Raw genomic sequence first — 18,907 nt, 5'->3', positions numbered from 1 at the left:
CAGGTTTTGGTAACAGGATGATCCTGGCCTCATAAAATGAATTAGGGAGGAGTCCCTCTTTTTCTACTGTTTGGAATAATTTCAGAAGGAATGCTACCAGCTCCTCTTTGTACTTCTGGTAGAATTTGGCTGTGAATCATCTGGTCCTGGGCTTTTCTTCGGTTGGTAGGCTATTAATTACTGCCTGAATTTCAGAACTTGTAATTGGTCCATTCAGGGATTCAACTTCTTCCTGGTTTAGTCTTGGGAGGATGTGTGTGTCAAGGAACTTATCTATTTCTTCTAGATTTTTCTAGTTTATTTGCAGAGAGGTGTTTATAGTATTCTCTGATGGTAGTTTGTATTTCTGTGGGATTAGTGGTGATATCCCCTTTAACATATTTTATTGTGTCTATTTGATTTTTCTTTCATTTCTTATTAGTCTGAGTAGCGTTCTATCGATTTTGTTAATCTTTTCAAAAAACCACCTCCTGGATTCACTGATTTTTTTGAAGGTTTTTTTTTTGTGTGTGTGTGTATCTCCTCACTTCTGCTCTGATCTTAGTTATTTCTTGTCTTCTGCTAGCTTTTGAATTTGTTTATTCTTGCTTCTCTAGTTTTTTAATTGTGCTGTTAGGGTGTCAATTTTAGATCTTTCCTGCTTTCTCATGTGGGCATTTTGTGCTATAAATTTCCCTCTCAACACTGTACTTGGCTGTGTCCCAAAGATTCTGGTACATTGTGTCTTTGTTCTCATTGGTTCAAATAACTTCTTTATTTCTGCCTTAATATCATTATTTACCCCTTAGTCATTCAGGAGAAGGTTGTTCAGTTTCCATGTAGTTGTGCAGTTTTGAATGAGCTTCTTTTTTCTTTTTTTTGAGATGGAGTCTTGCTCTGTTGCCCAGGCTGGAGTGCAATGGTGTGTTCTCAGCTCACCACAACCTCCGCTTCCCAGGTTCAAGCAATTCTCCTGCCTCAGCCTCCCAAGTAGCTGGGATTACAAGTGTGTGCCACAATGCCTGGCTAATTTTTGAATTTTTAAATAGAGACAGGGTTTCACCATGTCGGTCAGGCTGGTCTTGAACCCCTCATCTCATGATCAGCCTGCCTCAGCCTCCCAAAGCACTGGGATTACAGGTCTGAGCCACTGTGCCCAGCTTGAGTGAGTTTCTTAAGCCTGAGTTCTAATTTGATTGCACTGTGGTTATGATATGTTGAGACTGTTATAATCTGTTTTTTTGCATTTACTGAGGAGTGTTTTACTTCCAATTATGTGGTCAATTTAAAAATAAGTGCTATGTGGTACTGAAAAGAATGTATATTCTGTTGATTTGGGGTGGAGAGTCCTGTAGATGTCTATTAGGTCCACTTGGCCCAGAGCTGAGTTCAAGTCCTGAATATCCTTGTTACTTTTCTGTCTCATTGATCTGAGAATGGGGGTGTTTATTATTTTTGTTTGTTTTTATAATACTTTAAGTTCTGGGGTACATGTGCATATCATGCAGGATTTGCACATATATATTTAGAACAGTTAGCTCTTCTTGTTGCGTTGATCCAATTACCATTATGTAATGCCCTTCGTCTTTTTTGATCTATGTTGGTTTAAAGTCTGTTTTATCAGAGACTAGGATTACAACCCCTGCTTTTTTTTTTTTTTTTTTTTTTTGCTTTCCATTTGCTTGGTAAATATTCTTCTATCCTTTTATTTTGAGCCAATGTGTGTCTTTTGCATATGTGATGGGTCTCCTGAATACAGCACACCTATGTGTCTTGACTCTATTCAATTTGCCAGTCTGTGTCTTTTAACTGGGGGCATTTAGCCTATCTACATTTATTGTTATGTGTGAATTTGATCCTGTAATTATGATGCTAGCTAGTTATTTTGCCCATTAGTTGATGCAGTTTCTTCATAGTGTTGATGGTCTTTACATTTTGGTTTGTTTTTGCAGTGGCTAGTACTGGTTTTTCCTTTCCATATTTAGTGCTTCCTTCTGGAGCTCTTATAAATCAAGCCTGGTGGTAACAAAATTCCTCATCATTTGCTTGTCTGCAAAGGATTTTATTTTTCCTTCACTTATGAAGCTTAGTTTGACTGGATATGAAATTCTGGATTGAAAATTCTTTTCTTTAAGAATGTTGAATATTGACCCCCACTCTCTTCTGGCATGTAGGGTTTCTGCAGAGAGATCCAATGGGCTTTCTTTTGTGGGTAACTCAACCTTTCTCTCTGGCTGCCCTTAACATTTTTTCTTTCATTTCAATTTTAGTGAATCTGATGATTGTGTGTCTTGGGGTTGCTCCTCTTGAGGAGTATCTTTATAGTGTTCTTTGTATTTCCTGAATTTGCATGTTGGCCTGTCTTGCTAGGTTGGGGAAGTTCTCCTGGATAATATTCTGAAGAGTGTTTTCCAGCTTGTTTCCATTCTCCCTGTCTCCTTCTGGTACTCCAATCAAATGTAGGTTTGGTCTTTTCACATAGTTCTGTATTTCTTGGAGGCTTTGTTCATTTCTTTTCATTTTTTTTTCTCTAATATTGTCTTCATACTTTATTTCTTTAAATTGACCTTCAGTCTCTGATATCCTTTCATCTGCTTGATCGATTTGGCTATTGATACTTGTGTATGCATCATGAAATCCTTGTGCTGTGTTTTTCAGCTCCATCAGGTCCTTTTATGTTCTTCTCCAGTCTGGTTATTCTATTTAGAAATTTCTCTAACCTTTTATCAAGGTTCTTAGCTTCCTTGCATTGGGTCAGAACATGCTCCTTTACCTTGAAACAGTTTGTTATTACCCACCCTCTGAAGCCTACTTCTGTCAATTCCTCAAACTCATTTTCCAACCAGTTTTGTTCCCTTGGTGGCGAGGAGTTGTGATCCTTCAGAGGAGAAGAGGTATACTGGTCTTTGAATATTTCAGCCTTTCGCACTATTTTTTCCTCATCTTCATGGATTTATCTAACTTTGGTCTTTAATGCTGAAGACCTTTGGATGGGGATTTAGCATAGTTGTCCTTTTTGTTGATATTGATGCTATTGCTATCTGTTTGTTAGTTTTCCTTCTAACAGTCAGCCTCCTCTTCTTCAGGTCTGCTGGAGTTTGCTGGAGGTCCAAGCCATACCCTGTTTGCCTGGTTATCACCAGCAGAGACTGCAGAACAGCAAAGATTTCTACCTGCTCCTTCCTCTGGAAGCTTCATCCCAGAGGGCCACCTGTCAGATGCCAATTGGAACTCTCCTGTATGAAGTGTCTGTCAACCCCTGCTGGGAGGTATCTCCTAGTCAGGAGGCACGGGGTCAGGGAACCACTTGAGGAGGTAGTCTGTCCCTTAGCAGGGTGTGAACACTATGTTGGGAGATCCACTGCTCTCTTCAGAGCTGGCAGGTAGAAATGTTTATGTCTGCTAAAGCTGTGCCCACAGCTGTGCCTCTCCCCTGGTGCACTGTCCTAGGGATATGGAAATTTTATTGATAAGCCCTTGACTGGGGCTGCTGCCATTCTTTCAGAGATGCCCTGCCCAGAGAGGAGGAATCTAGAGAGGCAGTCTGGCTACAGTGGCTTTGCCACCTGTGGTGGGCTCTGCCCAAACTGAACTTCCAGGGACTTTGTTTACACAGTGAGGGGAAAACAGCCTACTCAAGCCTCAGTAATGGTGGACACCCTTTCCCCAACCTAGCTCGAGTGTCCGAGGTCAACTTCCGACTGCTGTGCTGGCAGCAAGAATTTCCAGCCAGTGAATCTTAGCTTGCTGGGCTCTGTGGGGGTGGGACCTGCTGAACAAGACCACTTGGCTCCCTGGCTTCAGCCCCAGAGTGAATGGTTCTGTCTTGCTGAGGTTCTAGGCAGCACTGGGGTATGGAAAAAAAAAAACTCCTGCAGTAGCTTGGTGTCTGCTCAAATGGCCACCCAGTTTTGTGCTTGAAACCCAGGGCACTGGTGATATAGACACATGAAGGAATCTCCTGGTCTGTGGGTTGCAAAAACCATGGGAAAGGTGTAGCATCTGGGTTGGATAGCACTGTCTCTCACAGCACATCCCTCAAGGCTTCTCTTGGCTAGGGGAGGGAGTTTCCCAACCCCTTGCACTTCCTGAGTGGAGCAACACCCCACCCTGCTTCTGCTCACCCTCCATGGGCTGCACCTACTATCTAACCAGTCCCAGTGATATGAACCCAGTTCCTCAGTTAGAAATGAAGAAATTGCCCACATTCTGCATTGGTCTCACTCTGGGCTGTAGATCAGAGCTGTTCCTATTTGGCCATCTTGCCAGGACCCCACACCCATCATCTTTTCTTATTATCTGTCTGTTGTATGTGGGAACTGTAGTGATGTCCTCCTTACTTTCACTTTCGATATTGGTGATTTGTGTTTTCTCTTTCTTCATGGTCAATGTGGCTAAAGTTGATCTTTATTGATCTTTTTAGAGACGAGTATTTCATTTCATTGAATGAAGTTTCTCTCATTTCAATTTTATTGATTTCTGCTTTCTTTTTTTTTGAGATGAAGTTTTCCTTGTCCAGGCCGGAGTACAATGGCACAATCTCAGCTCACTGAAATCTCCGCCTCCTGGGTTCAAGCAATTCTCCTGCCAAGGCCTCCCGAGTAGCTGGGATTACAGGAAACCACCACCATACCCAGATAATTTTTATATTTTTAGTAGAGATGGATTTTCACTATGTTGGCCAGGCTAGTTTCAAACTCCTGACATCCAGTGATCTACTCACCTCATCCTCCCAAAGTGCTGGGATTACAGGCATGAGCCACCATGTCTGGCCTGATTTCTGCTTTTATCTTTATTATTTCTGTCACTTACTTTGGGGTCAAGTTGCTTTTCTTTTACTGATTTCTTAAAGTAGATACTTATGTAATTCAAGACCTATCTTCTTTTTTTATATAAATATTTAATGCTTTAAGTTCTACTTTGAACACTGCTCTAGACACATCCCACACATCTCTTACAGTTTTTGCTGTTCATCACTGCTACCCAGTTACACAATTGCCAGATCAGCAGGGTGGTGGTGGGGGTACAATCAAGACAAAGCTGAATGACAAAAAAGGGCAAATATCCAAAAAGCTTCCCCAGTCTCTTACTGATTGTTCCTCAAGTTTTGACTTCCCAACCCAATCTGGATGCTAATGTCTACTTTTTTTTTGAGACAGAGTTTCGCTCTTGTCAACCAGGCTGGAGTGCAATAGCACGATCTCGGCTCACTGCAACCTCCACCTCCTGGGTTCAAGCAATTCTCCCACCTCAGCCTCCTGAGTAGCTGGGACTACAGGCGCGCGCCACCATGCCCAGCTAATTTTTGTATTTTTTAGTAGAGTTGGGGTTTCACCATGTTGACCAGGATGGTCTCGATCTCTTGACCTCGTGATTCACCCACCTCGGCCTCCCAAAGTGCTGGGATTACAGGCGTGAGCCACCGCGCCCGGCCCTAATGTCTACTTTTTAAGAGTCTTTGTGTAGCTGTTTTTCGATTGTGTTCAAGAGTTTTTTTATTTTAATCAGTGGGAGAGATGAACTATGGTAGGCTTACTACATCTTGGCCAGCATCTGAAATCCCATTTAGTTCTGAGATCCCAACAGAGACCTACTGAAGAGCTGTGTGTTAAAAGATAGTACTCATCCTGATGGAACTGAACCCTTGGTTTATCTGTCCTCTACAGCCACCACCTGAGATAAGGGGACAAAAATGAGACTCAGAATATGTCTTCTGTTCTTAAAGGAAAGCACCTGCCACTCATGCTTTCAAAAGGAATAGAAATTCCCTGACCACTTTGGATTAAAATAATCCAAAGCTGAACTCTGCTCTGTAGACATCACATTTGAGGTTTGCCCAGTGAAGATAAAGGAGTAAGAAGTTCCTCTAAGCAAGCACTGTGTACTGAATGATATCTCAATCCAAGTGAGAGCTCTCCTTTTTATTCATTCTTTTGTTCTTCTTTCCCTTTTTCTCTCCCCTTATCCCTCTAAAGCACTAACTGCTTTACAGTGGTCTCAACATTTTTAATTGTATGTATCTGTAGTTAAAAATAATTTTGAACCATCATCTCATACACACATAAACACACACAAGGTATAAAATCATAGCAAACCCATCTATAATGCTTACTATATGTGCTAGTCACTTTTCTAAGCACTTTACTTAATTAGCTACTATAAATCTACCAAATAAATATGAACAAAGCTTAATTTTATTCTTTATTTTAGGTAAAAAGTACATATAAAGAGAGATGTAGTTTCTCAACACAAAAGAGAAAGTCATCTTCTCCTTTCCTTTTCCTGAAATCGACATTGCCATCTTCCTTCCCAGTATGGTACTAGAGGGACAGGTGGCTTCTTCCATCACACACCACATCTTCTTTCCTCCTCTTTCTTCCTGCCAACACCTATCAGCTCTCACCAGACTCCTCAGGTCCAAGCTGTTCCTTGCAATCCTCTAATGAAATTCCTGTTCTTTTGTAATTGTATTTCAGCATGGTTCATGCTCTGATACCAACCTTAAATCAAATTCTTTGCAGAAAGACTATCACAGGGTGACAAGCTCCTTTCTGCATGTCTCATTACTGAAACATTTATTCAGAGCTTTCTGAATGATATGAATGGCTGCCTTTGAGTGCTGCAATGACTTAATACACTACAATCAAAGGATTTTAATTTCCTCTCCTAGTCTCCTCACTTTGGTTCCTGCCCGAGTTTCCCTCTGATTTTGGATGCACAGCTGTGGTGCAGGGTGATGGGACCACACTTGAGCCTACAGCCCTGAGAGGGCCTATTCTAGCTCTGGAGCCTGGGGCATAGTTCACTGAAGGAGCCTTCAGCTCTAGGCCAGTGTGGCTTGCCCAGATTTTAGCCAGTTGTTTTCCCATTATAGCACCAGTTCTCTCCAAGGAGGCTAAAGTTAAAAAGAAGAAGAAAGCTCTTAGAAAGGGGAGTGCAGAATGGGAGCTGCAATCTTTCTGGTAGCCCTAGCAAGTGGCCTATATCCAGGACACTTTCTGAGTTTTTGTTCAGCAGTTAAGAATGATGCTGGTCTCATTAGGGATCATCAACATGAAAACCACCATGAAGAGGTAAGAATGGTTTGGGGATGATATAAGAAATACAGAAGTCTGGGTAGAGACCTATAGGTCTTCATAAAAGGGGTAAATTGTCTCTTGGGAGATGAGCATAATAGGATGCTGAAGGAGATTTTTCCTTTTTGTTCCAGAATTAGCAACTGGGATTCAAGGAAGATGATATGGGAGATCTAGTGCCTACATATTCTAAAAAGAGCAAAAAAATTAGAACCAGACATCTTTTGGGCTTAATAAGAAGTAAAGTATCCTTACTTAAATGTTACATGTTTATTGAACAGTTTCAACTCGATGACCTATAAACATCAAAGAAATATTTTCTGTTAATCTCTCTTTCCTTCTCTGTATTGAAATCTCAGGCAAATTCCAGTTTTCCATTCATTTCTAGTTATTAAAAAGTCTAAGCCAGTACAATTTAAGATGCCCATCTTACCTCCTTCCCTCTTCCCAGCTCAGGCTTGACCAGCGGCCTTAATAACCTATAGAAGGAAGAACCTTTTTCTCTCTTCCTACTCTCTTAGTTCCAGCTTAATCAGAATTGGAGATTAAGAAGCAGAGATAGGAAAGAGGGCAGGGGCCATAGGTAGTGGCTCCTGTACATGAGATGACCTTGAAGGTGGTAAGTTTATGAATAGCCCAAGCCACAAGAGATATTTACAATGTAATCGGATATCAATTAATTAACTCATTTCACTAGCTCGTACAGATGTATGAGTTTTGTGGCCTAAGAGATAAGAGGAATGAGACAGGAGTGTACATAAATAATTTAACCCAGTTATAGGATGCCAGATAAATACAAAATCCAGTCAGGTGGGGAAGTAGCCAGGTCAGGGATTTGGACTTCCATGAGTGGACTGGGACCTGAATGGTGTGGCGTAGGTGGGCTACTTGTCTTTGTTCCTCTCTGATCATGATTCAAATTCAACAATTGAGAAAATATCCCTCAAAGCTATTGGATGACCTAGTTGTTTTATTAGTGAGGAAGTACTTTTTATTCCAAATATGATTTTGAATTACGTATACAGATATTTATGAACATTAAACTCATAGCATAATTTTTTAAAATAAGAAATCTCTTCAAATTTTTATCTTAGGTGTTTGCTTCATTTAAGAGAATTTGCCCTATTCGAGTAGCAGGTCAATCTTGTAACTCTACTTCAAAGTGATTATTTGGTTTGAGCTTTTGATTTTAAGTAGAACTTCTAAGTTTATATAGTTGAATTAGCACACTTAAGAAGTCTTAAGTTTTACCTTGTTTATAAGTTTAATTTATTAAATTTATAACAGTTATTCAAGCATTTAGGAAAACCTTTTTGCTAAGTCAGACAACTGGGAAACTTAAAAGGGAAACTAAATAAACAAGAAAATATTTGAAGGTGTTAAACTAAGTTTGTAAATGAGACTAAATGTTAATCAATGACCCCATAAAAGGCAACTGTTAATGATTGCTAGAACTATAAATAGCATAATAAGATCTGTAGGCTGAATTTAAAAGCTTCAGAAAGAACTGGATTTTTGAATAAATGGAATATTAATTTCAAAATCAAGGTAACCTCTGAATAATCCTTTCTGTGCACCCAATGTGCCCTTGACAGCCACCTGTCGGGGTTCTCTTTGGCTGCTGCTCCTCCTGCAGCTCATACTCACAGCTCTAAAAGTCCTCTGTGTGGCAGGCCTCTGAAAGCAGTACTTTGGGAACCTAGAGTGGAAGTAGGGATAGATGAAGGGGCTCCCCGCTCCTTTGCTCTCCAACATAGGACAGCCATCTCTGACCTGATCTCTTCCAAAATCTTCCTGCAACTTCTGGGGGTAAGAGCAGGATGCCTCACATTTTGCTCCTTCTGCAGTGTCTGTATAGCCCACAGGAAATTTATGCACCCATGCTGTGACCAATTGTTCTACCACTACCACCTTGCCCTATCTTCATCTTCATTATTCTCTTCTGCTCAGATAGAAGGGGTATACCAGCAGGCATATGCCTTGAGCTGGCATACAATTTGGGAATGAGATATCACTCCACCCTTCCAACAGTTACCTGAGATTTCAACAGGTGATTTTCTTGGGGCTTCTTCATTTACTTTGCTGGTAGGAAAAATATCTTACAGGCTTATGACTTGTGGCTTCAATGATTCCCTCAATCCCTTTCTATAGTCCTCCAGGTTTTAAAATAACTAGAGTGAGTAGTTTGGGTGCCTAATTGTTGGTTTGTGTTAGCAAAAAGGTTTGCCTCTCTCTTAGTCTGAGGAAGGTATCTGGCCATTATTGGAGGCCATTTTACAATGAATCTTTTGTTTTGTCTACACTCTTGAGATCTGGTTGCCAATTCCTTGAGCAGCATAAAACATCCCCATTAGTATGCTATAACTGAGTTCATGTCCTCAGCTCTTATCTCCAATCAGCATCATAGGCAGAAGAATGAGATGACATGTGAGTTCCAATTCTGATTTCTCCAAGGACTGCTGATTTGTTTCTTGAAAACCTAGAGTATTTCTATTAAATAAAATCATAGATATCACTGACCACCCAATTAGACCACACAGGCTCTGGGGGCGCATGGATGGGCATATCTGGTGTTTGAACTCTGAAAGGAGAGTTGTTTGCCAGATATACTTAGGTACAACCAGCAAGACTTCTTTGTGAAGCATACCTGGAATTGCCTACCACTCACAAGAAACAGTTTAAACCTGCTATTGCTTCTAAACAACATTCTGTTATTTTTACCAGTCCTCACCTGAGTTCAGAGCCACAGCAGGATACCCGTGTGATGATGTTATGCACAAGGATTCTGAAAAAGCTGCTTTCTTTTGATTTCAGATTCTGTTTGTACCTTCTAAAGGCAACAACTTTAGTACAATTCCCACCCCACTCTTCTCCCGAGACAATAAGGTATTACTGGGAATGAAAATGGCAACAAATAACAAATATATTTATTGAGCAGTTACTCAGTGTTAGTGTTATAAGTGCTTTGCATGTGTTAATTAATTCAGTTCTTACAACCACTCCTTAAGGTAGGTACTATTCATATGGGCGGTGGGCAAGGAAGTATTGAGTAGAGAAGGCCAGGTCCCTGGCTAGGGCTCCAGCCCCAAGCCTGTGGCCATGGACCTACGTGAGGACTGGCATTTCTGTTTTCCTGACCAAATGTTGCATTTCCCAAGACCACCCTGGTTCACCATGCCCCCATCCTGTGCCTATAAAAACCCCGACACCCTAGCAGGCACACACACACAGAGCTGGACATTGAGAGGAACATATCAGCAGAAGAAGACACAAATGGCTGGACATTGAGAGATATGCACTGGAATAAGAGCACACTGACAGATGCCAGGAAGCCAGTAGGCCATGGACTAGTGGAACAACGTGAAGTTTGGCAGGGGTGGTCAGAGGAGAGCCTGGCCTCTCAGCGGCCTGCCTTCAGAGGAAAATCACCTTCCCACTCCATCCCCTTTGGGCTCCCCCATCTGCTGAGAGCTACTTCCACTCAATAAAACCTTGCACTTTTTCTCCAAGCCCATGTGTTATCCAATTATTCCAATACACCAAGGCAAGAAACCTGAGGATACAGAAAGCCCTCTGTCCTTGCAATAAGGCAGGGGGTCTAATTGAGCTAACACAAGCCACCAACAGACAGCTAAATTGAAAGAGCACCCTGTAACACACTGTAACACTGGGACTTCAGGAGCTATAAACATTCACCCGTAGACACTGTCGTGAGGTTGGAGCCCTGCAGCCTGCCTGTCTGCATACTCCACCTAGGAGTTTAAGCAGTGGGGCACCGAAGACATGAGCTACAAACCTACTGCATGCCCTGTGAGGGGGATAAGGGAACTTTCTCTGTTTCACTATTATTATTCCTATTTTGTAGATGAAGAAACTGAGGCACAGAGAAAGTAACTTGGCTAAGTTCTCATAGCTGGTAAGTGGAGGAGCCAGGATTGAAATCCAAGCACTCTGACTCTACTCTATTACCTAGATCCAGTAGCTGGAATACCTTATCAATATATTATATCTAAGTTTCAGACACAACTGGCCTTTCTAAAAATTATACGTTAAGTTCTGGGATACATATGCAGAATGTGCAGGTTTGTTATATAGGTATACACATGCTATAGTGGTTTGCTGCATCCATCAACCCATCATCTATCTACATTAGGTATTTTTCCTAATGCTATCCCTCCCCTAACCCCCCACCCTGACAGGTTCCAGTGTGTGATGTTACCCTCACTGTATCCATGTGTTTTCGTTGTTCAATCCCATTTATGAGTAAAAACACATGGTGCTTGGTTTTCTGTTCTTGTGTTAGTTTGCTGAGAATGATGGTTTCCAGCTTCATCCACATCCCTGCAAGGGACATGAACTCATCCTTTTTATGGCTGCATAGTATTCCATGGCGTGTATGTGTTATATTTTCTTTATCCAGTCTAAAATTGATGGACATTTGAGTTGGTTTCGAGTCTTTGCTATTGTGAATGGTGCTTCAATAAATATATGTGTCTTCATAATAGAATGATTTATAATTCTTGGGGTATATACCAAGTCATGGGATTGCTGAGTCAAATGGTATTTGAGGAATCAACATGCTGTCTTCCACAATGGTTGAAATAATTTACACTCCCACCAACAGTGTAAAAGTGTTCCTGGTTCTCCACATTCTCTCCAGTGTCTGTTGTTTCCTGATTTTGTAATGATCGCCATTCTAAGTGGTGTGAGGTGGTATCTCATTGTGGTTTTGATTTGTATTTCTCTAATAACCAGTGATTATCAGCTTTTTTTCCCATACATTTGTTGGCTGCATAAATGTCTTTTTTTGAGAAGTGTTTTTTCATGTCCTTTATCCACTTTTTTGATGTTTTTTTTTTGTAAAGTTGTTTAAGTTTCTTGTGGATTCTGGATATTAGCCCTTTGTCAGATGGATAGATTGCAAAAACTTTCTCCCATTCTGTAGGTTGCCTGTTCACTCTGATGATAGTTTTTTTTTTGCTGTGCAGAAGCCCTTTAGTTTAATTAGATTCCATGTGTCAATTTGGCTTTTGTTTGCCATTGCTTTTAGTATTTTAGTCATGAAATCTTTGTCCATGCCTATGTCCTGAACAGTACTGCCTAGGTTTTCTTCTAGGGTCTTTATGGTTTTAAGTCTTAAGTTTAAGTCTTTAATCCATCTTGAGTTAATTTCTGTATAAAGTGTAAGGAACGGGTCCAGTTTCAGTTTTCTGCATATGGCCAGTTTTCCCAATATCATTTGTTAAATAGGAAGTCCTTCCTCCATTGCTTGTTTTTGTCAGATTTGTCAAAGATCAGATGGTTGTAGATGTGTGGCATTATTTCTGAAACCTCTCTCCTGTTCCATTGGCCTATATATCTATTTGGTACCAGTACCATGCTGTTTTGGTTACTGTAGCCTTGTAGTATAGTTTGAAGTCAGGTAGCATGATGCCTCCAGCTTTGTTCTTTTTTTTCAGGATTGGCTTGGCTATACCAGCTCTTTTTTGGTTCCATATGAAATTTGAAGTAGTTTTTTCCAATTCTGTGAAGAAAGTCAATGAAAGCTTGATAGGAATGGCATTTAATGTATAAATTACTTTGGGCAGTAAGGCCATTTTCAGGATATTGATTCTTCCTAACCATGAGCATGAAATGTTTTTCCATCTGTTTGTGTCCTCTCTTATTTCTTTGAGCAGTAGTTCTCCTTGAAGAGGTCCTTCACATCCCTTTTAAGTTGTATTCCTTGGTATTGTATTCTCTTGTAGCAATTGTGAATGAGAGTTCACTCATGATTTGGCTTTCTATTATTGGCGTACAGGATTGCTTGTGATATTTGCACATTGATTTTGTATCCTGAGACTTTGCTGAAGTTGCTTATCAGCTTAAGGAGATTTTGGACTGAGACAATGGAATTCTCTAAATATACAATCATGTTATCTGCAAACAGAGACAATTTGACTTCCTTTCTTCCTATTTGAATACCGTTTCTTTCTCTTGCCTGATTGCCCTGGCCAGAACTTCAAATACTATGTTGAAAAAGAGTGGTGAGAGAGGGCATCCTTGTCTTGTGCTGGTTTTCAAAGGGAATGCTTCCAGCTTTTGTCTATTCAGTATGATATTGGCTGTTGGTCTGTCATAAATAGGTCTTATTATTTTGAGATACGTTCCATCAATACTCAGTTTATTGAGAGTTTTTAACATGAAGGGGTTGAATTTTATCGAAGGCCTTATCTCTATTGAGATAATCATGTGGTTTTTGTCATTGGTTTTGTTTATGTGATGGATTACATCTACTGATTTGCATATGTTGAACCAGCCTTGCAACCAGGGAATAAGCCAACTTGATCATGGTGGATAAGCTTTTTGATGTGCTGCTGGATTTGGTTTGCCAGGATTTTACTGAGGATTTTCACATCAATGTTCATTAGGGATATTGGCCTGACATTTTCTTTTGTTGTATGTCTGCCAGGTTTTGGTATCAGGATGATGCTGGCCTCATAAAATGAGTTAGGGAGGAGTCCCTCTTTTTTGTTTATTCGGAATCGTTTCAGAAGAAATGGTACCAGCTACTCTTTGTAACTCTGGTAGAATTTGGCTGTGAAATGTCTGGTCCTGGGGGGTTTTGGCAGGCTGTTAATTATTGCCTAAATTTCAGACCTTGTTATTACTCTATTCAGGGATTCAACTTCTTCCTGGTTGAGACTTGGAAGGCCGTATGTGTCCAGGAATTTATCCGATTTTCTGGTTTATTTGCATAGAGGTTTTTATGGTATGCTCTGGTGATAGTCTGTATTTCTGTGGGATCAGTGGTAATATTTCCTTTATCATTTTTTATTGCATCTGTTTGATTCTTCCTTCTTTTCTTCTTTATTAGTCTGGCTAGTGTTCTATTTTGTTGATCTTTTTAAAAAACCACCTCCTGGATTCATTAATTTTTGAAGGGTTTTTCATGTCTCTGTCTCCTTCACTTCTGCTCTGATCTTATTTCTTGTCTTCTGCTAGCTTTTGAATTTGTTTGCTCTTGCTTCTCTAGTTTTTTAATTGTGATGTTAGGGTGTCAATTTTAGATCTTTCCTGCTTTCTTATGTGGGCATTTTGTGCTATAAACTTTTCTCTAAACACAGCTTTGGCTATGTTCCAGAGATTCTGGTATGTTGTGTCTTTTTCTTATTGGTTTCAAATAACTTATTTATTTCTGCCTTAATTTCATTTTTACCCACTAGTCAATGGAGAGCAGCTTGTTCAATTTTTCATGTAGTTGTGCAGTTTTGAGTGAGTTTCTTAATCCTGAGTTCTAATTTGATTGCACTGTGGTCTGAGAGACTGTTATGATTTCCATTCTTTTGCACTTGCTGAGGAGTGTTTTACTTCCAATTATGTGGTCAATTTTAGAATAAGTGTTATGTGGTGCTGAGAAGAATGTATATTCTGTTGATTTGGGATGGAGAGTTCTGTAGATGTCTGTTAGGTCAGCTTGATCCAGAGCTGAGTTCAAGTCCTGAATATCCTTGTTACTTTTCTGTCACATTCATCTGTTTAATGTGGACAGTGGGGTGTTAAAGACTGTCTACAACTATTATTGTGTGGGAGACAGTCTCTTTGTAGATCTCTAAGAATTTGCTTTATGAATCTGGGTGCTTCTGTGTGGGTGCATATATATTTAGGAAAGCTGGCTCTTTTTGTTGCATTGATCTCTTTAACATTATGTAATGCCCTTCTTTGTCTATTTTGATCTCTATTGGTTTAAAGTCTGTTTTATCAGAGATTAGGATTGCCACCTCTGCATTTTTTGCTTTCCATTTGCTTGGTAAGTATTCCTCCATTTCTTTATTTTGAGCCTATGTGTGTTTTCACATGTGAGATGGGTCTTATGAATACAGCACAATTATGAGTCTTGACTCTTTATCCAATTTGCCAGTCTGTGTCTTTTAATTGTGGCATTTAGCCCATTTACATTTAAGTTTAATATTTTTATGTGTGAATTGGATCCTGTCATTATGATGCTATCTGGTTATTTTGCCCATTAGTCGATACAGTTTCCTCATAATGTCAATGGTCTTTACAATTTGGTGTGTTTTTGCAGTGGCGGACAGTAGTTTTTTTCTTTCCATATTTAGTGCTTCCTTCAGGAGCTCTTGTGAGGTAGGCCTAGTTACACCATCTGTCAACATTTGCTCATCTGTAAAGGATTTTATTTATCCTTTGCTTGTGAAGCTTAGTTTGGCTACATATGAAATTCTGGATTGAAAATTCGTTTCTTTAAGAGTGTTGAATATTGGCCCCCACTCTCTTCTGGCCTGTAGGATTTCTGCAGAGAGATCTGCTGTGAGTCTGATGGGCTTCCCTTTGTGGGTAACCCAAGCTTTCTCTCCGGCTGCCCTTAACATTTTTTCCTTTATTTCAACCTTGGTGTATCTGATGATTTTGTGTCTTGAGGTTGCTCTTCTTGAGGAGTATCTGTGGTGTTCTCTGTATTTCCTGAATTTGAATGTTGGCCTGTCTTGCTAGGTTGGGGGAGTCTTCCTGGACAATATCCTCAAGAGTGTTTTCCAACTTGATTCCATTCTGCCTGCCACTTTCAGGTATACCAACCAAATGTAGGTTTGGTCTTTTCACACAGTTCCATATTTCTTGGAGGCTTTATTACTTCCTTTTCATTCTTTTTTCTCTAATCTTGTCTTCATACTTCATTTCATTAAGTTGATCTTTAATCTCTGATATCCATTCTTCTGCTTGATTGATTCAGCTATTGTTATTTATGTATGCTTCACAAAGTTCTCATGCTGTGTTTTTTGGCTCCATCAGGTCATTTATGTTCTTCTCTAAACTCTACATTCTAGTTAGCAATTCCTCTAACCTTTTATCAAGGTTCTTAACTTCCTTGCATTTGGGAAGAACATGTTCCCTTAGCCTGGAGGAGTTTGCTATTATCTACCTTTGGAAGCCTACTTCTGTCAATTTTTCAAACTCATTCATTCTGTTTCATTCCCTTGAGTTGTGATCCTTTGGAGGAGAAGAGGCATTCTCGTTTTTGGAATTTTTCGCCTTTTTGTGCTGGTTTTTCCTAATCTTCTTGTGTTTATCTACCTTTGGTCTTTGATGTTGGTGACCTTTGGATGGGTTTTTGTGTGGACATCCTTTTGTTTATGTTGATGCTATTCCTTTCTGTTTGTTAGTTTCCTTCTAACTCAGGCCCCTCTGTTGCAGGTCTGCTGGAGTTTCCTGGAGGTCCACTCCTGTTTGCCTGGGTATCATCAGTGGAGGCTGCAAGACAGCAAAAACTGCTGCCTGTATCCTCCTCTGGAAGCTTCGTCTCAGAGGGGAACCCACCAGATGCCAGCCAGATATCTCCTGTATGAGGTGTCTGTCAACCCCTGCTGGGAGGTGTCTCCCACTCAGGAGACACAGGGCTCAGGGACCCAGTTGAGGAGGCAGTCTGTCCCTTAGCAAAGATTGAGTGCTGTGCTGTGAGATTTGTTGCTCTCTTCAGAGCTGGCAGGCAGGAACGTTTAAGCCTGCTGAAGCTGCACCCTTCTCCACCCCTTCTCCCAGATGCTATGTCCCAGGGAGATGGAAGTTTTACCTATAAGCCCCTGAATGGGGCTGCTGCCTTTCTTTCAGAGATGCCTTGCCCAGAGAGGAGGAATCTAGAGAGGCAGTATGGCTACAGCAGCTTTACTAAGCTGCAGTGGGTTCCACCCAATTTGAACTTTTGTTTTGGTGGCTTTGTTTACAGTCAGAGGAACACTGCCTACTCAAGCCTCAGTAATGGCAAACGCCACTTCCCCAACCAAGCTCTAGTGTCGGGTCGACTTAAGATTGCTGTTCTGGTAGCTAGAATTTCAAGCCAGTGAATCTTGGCTTGCTGGGCTCTGTGGGGGTGAGATCCACTGAGCCAGACACTTGGCTCCCTGGCTTCAGCCCCCTTCCCAGGGGAGTGAATGGTTCTGTCTCACTGGCATTCCAGGTGCCACTGCAGTATGAAAAACAAACTCCTGCAGCTAGCTTTGTGTCTGCCCAAATGGCTGCCCAGTTTTGTGCTTGAAACCCAGGGTCTTGGTGGTGTAGGCACCCAAGGGAATCTCCTGGTCTGTGGGTTATGAAGACCATGGGAAAGGCATGGTATCTGTGTTGGAATGCACTGTTCCTCAAAACACAATTCATCAGCTTCCCTTGGCTAGGAGAGGGAGTTCCCCGACCCCCTGTACTTCTAGGTTGAGGCAATACCCCACTCTGTTTCAGCTCACCTTCTGTGGGCTTCACCCACTGTCTAGCCAATTCCAATGAGATGAACTATGTACCTCAGTTGGAAATGCAGAAGTCATCCACCTTCTGTGTTGATCTTGCTGGAAGCAGCAGACCAGAGCTGTTCCTATTCAGCCATCTTGCCAGTCACCTCCTAATTAGCCTTTTTAAAAAGTTGTCTACAAGATAATCTGCTTGGCCTAAATATCTTCAAAAAATCCCATGTTGATAAACTGAAATTTACCAATATGAATAAGACAAGTCTTCCTCATTTTATAATGATAGTGCTTGTACGATAGAAAATTCTCTCCAAATGTGATTTATTCACCATAACCTAATTTGCCCACAACTTTTCCAGAAAGGGTCTCTTAGATAGAATTTCTGTCTCTTTCCACAAAATGCGGAAACTCTGGGGTAGAGTCCCACAGCAAGTTGCTATCGGAACCAAAGGGGAATCAAGTTTAGAGACGATCCAGGTTCAATTAATTGTGGGTGCATTTAAGAAATTTCTATCAATGATGTAAGACAGGAGAGAAGACATTTAATGTTTTGGTAAAGAAAACATTTCAGGCTGGCCATGATGGATCATGCCTGTAATCCCAGCACTTTGGAAAGCTGAGGCAGGCAGATCACCTGAGGTCAGGAGTTTGAGGCCACCTTGGCCAACACGGTGAAACTGTCTCTACTAAAAATATAAAAGTTAGCTGGCCACCAGGTATGGTGGTGGGCACCTGTAATCCTGAGGCTGAAGAATCACTTGAATTCGGGAGGAGGAGGTTGCAGTGAGCCAAGATCGCATCATTGCACTCCAGCCTGGACAATAAGAATGAAACTCCATCTAAAAAAAAAAATTTTTTTTCAGAACATTTTGTTGCCTAGTTCTTCTAAAATTCTTCTTTTTGAAAATATTACACGTAGATTAGCTGAGAGTTTTGTGACATTCATTAGTTCAAATGCAATGCCAAATCATTGGACCTAGTTTGTTACTTTTTACTTGGGTACTTTTACCAGTATTTTGGAACAGGAGTTAAAGAAATGTGGGCCGACAGCTAGTTGGAATCCAAGAAAGATTTTTTCAGTTGCATTTAGAAGCACAGAAGTCAGAAACCATCTACTGGCTGGGCATAGTGGCTCACACCTATAATTCTAGCACTTTGGGAGGCTGAGATGGGAGGATAGCTTGAGCCAAGGAATTGGAGACCAGCCTGAGCACCATAGCGAGACCTCATCTTTAAAAAAAAAATTTCTATTTGTTGAGGCTGAACAGTCAGTAAATACTCCATAATATGGTCAAACAGTCTAGAGTACAAAAATGAAAATGTATATAAATAGATTAAAAACAATCTAGGTGGAAATAAAGGATAGAGGCTGGATTCAAGGGAATGTTAAAAAAGAACTTTCTAGCAGTAAGGGTACTGAACATTGTGGTTGCCTAACCAGGGGAGCTGGAAGAAATTCATGTTTACTTCTGACAAGAAATGTGGCAATAGAGTGCCTGATACTTGTGTTAACATGTGAGTGAAGCAGAATGTTGAAGACCCTGAAGCTGGACTCCTGGATTTGAATCCTGGCCCTACCACTCACAAGCTACATAATCTTGGGCAAACTTCTTAAGCTCTCTGCCT

General features: G+C 40.8%; 1 protein-coding gene and 1 long non-coding RNA gene across 9 annotated transcripts in view; one reads left to right on the top strand and one right to left on the bottom strand.

Annotated features, from left to right (window-relative positions):
- Positions 1–18,907, top strand: part of POGK (pogo transposable element derived with KRAB domain) — a 339,612-nt gene that overhangs the window by 200,023 nt on the left and 120,682 nt on the right. The window lies entirely within an intron of this gene.
- Positions 1–18,907, bottom strand: part of LOC144580272 (uncharacterized) — a 222,848-nt gene that overhangs the window by 162,285 nt on the left and 41,656 nt on the right. The window lies entirely within an intron of this gene.

Source organism: Callithrix jacchus, chromosome 18 (genome assembly GCF_049354715.1).
Source record: "Callithrix jacchus isolate 240 chromosome 18, calJac240_pri, whole genome shotgun sequence".
Classification (NCBI taxonomy): Eukaryota; Metazoa; Chordata; class Mammalia; order Primates; family Cebidae; genus Callithrix; species Callithrix jacchus.
The sequence above is the reverse complement of the archived record's forward strand: the minus strand, read 5'-3'. Positions and strand labels throughout refer to the sequence as shown.